A 1,928-nucleotide genomic window follows, 5' to 3' on the forward strand; every position below is an offset into this window, starting at 1 on the left:
CCTCCAATTGAACCAGCACCATTTGTTGGAAAGGCTATCTTTTCTCCACTGGATGGTTTTAGCTCCTTTGTCAATGATCAAGTGACCAGACAGTATCCAAATTAAAAAAATTAGAAATGAAAAGGGAAATTTAATAACAGAATTTGAGGAAATTGAAAAAATTATCAGATCCTACTATAAAAACCTATACACAACACAACTGGAAAATCTGGAGGAAATGGACAATTTCCCAGACAGATACCAAATACCAAAATTAAATTAGAATCAAATAGATCATCTAAACAGTCACATAACCCCTAAAAAAGGGGTCATAGAAAGTCTTCCAACCAAGAAAAAAGCACAGGACCAGATGGCTTTAGTGTAGAATTCTATCAGACCTTCAAAGAAGACCTAACACCAATACTCTTCAAATTATTCCACAAAATAGAAACAGAAGAAACACTACCCAACTTGTTCTCTGAAGCCACAATTATGCTGATAAAACAACCACACAAAGATCCAACAAAGAAGGAGAATTACAGGTTAATATCCCTTATGAATATTGATGCAAAGATACTCAATAAAATTCTTGCCAATCAAATCCAAGAACACAACAAAACAATCATTCACCATGATCAAGTAGGCTTTATCCCAGGGATGCAGGGATGGTTCAATATATGGAAATCCATCAATGCAATCGACTACATAAACAAACTCAAAAGAAAAATGGTAATGGTGCACCTTATTGATGATCCAGGACAGAAGAAGAAACAAAGAAGATGTACCAGGTGAAAACTCTAGTCTTAATTAAAAGAATTGCCCACAAGTATAGCAGTATCTCGGTAAGGATTGGCAGCAGCTCCCACTGGTTACATGTAGTGTGACTGACAAGGACACCCTTAAGGAAAACATTACATATGTGTACAGAAAATCAATGCTAGATGTTCTCTATCTGCACTTCTCTTCTGGCTCCTTTCTTCTACTTTATCTTTGCCATTCAGATAAAAAAAGCATATTAGCTATTTTGCCTGTTCATAGCATTTATTAAAATGTGCCAACAGATTTACTAAACCCTCATTAGATGCTTAGCGTGTTTTCAGAATCTTGTTTAGAAGTCAGGAGAGGAAAGTATATACTAATATCTACTGGGCAGGAGAAGCTTTTCAGTTGTCAGCCACTAACACGCCATGATGAACCCTATGAAGGGAAGAGTTCATCCAGACTACTCAACAGCACACATGACTGGCACCTGCCAAGAATATAAATGCTGACCAGTGGGCCTTGTCTGAATACCAGATAAGATGCTGGGGAGTCCTCTGTGGTCGATCAATGAGTTTCAGCACAGAAGAAATGTTTGAGTGCTTGAGAGATAAAGCATGAGGAGAAGAGCGGCTTTGGGTCCAGGCATTCTGCTGCAGTAAACGGGCCAAACAGATTCAAAAACAAAACAAAACAAAACAAAACAAAACAAAATAAAGAAAAACAAAATATGAAATTTCAAGGACTTTTCGTTCATTCTACAAATGGTTGATGACATTCACTAGAGAATACCACAAAAGCTATTCTCTGAGAATAAATTTTTTTGTTTTTTGTTTTGTTTTCAATTATTTTTTATCCGATATATTCTTTATTTACATTTCAAATAATATGCCCTTTCCTGGATTCCCCCTCCCTGAAAGTCCCATAAGCCCTCTTCCCTCCTCCTGTTCCCCAATCACCCCCTTCCCATTTCCCTGTCCTGGTAGTCCCCTACACTGCTGCATTGAGCCTTTCTAGGACCAGGGGCCTCTCCTTCCTTCTTCTTGGGCATCATTTGATATATGAATTGTTTCTTGGGTATTCTGAGCTTCTGGGCTAATATCCATGTATCAGTGAGTGCATACCATGTGTGTTGTTTTGTGATTGGGTCACCTCACACAGGATGACATTCTCCACTTGCCTAAGAATTT

The sequence above is a fragment of the Apodemus sylvaticus genome, chromosome 15 (genome assembly GCF_947179515.1).
Source record: "Apodemus sylvaticus chromosome 15, mApoSyl1.1, whole genome shotgun sequence".
Taxonomy (NCBI): Eukaryota; Metazoa; Chordata; class Mammalia; order Rodentia; family Muridae; genus Apodemus; species Apodemus sylvaticus.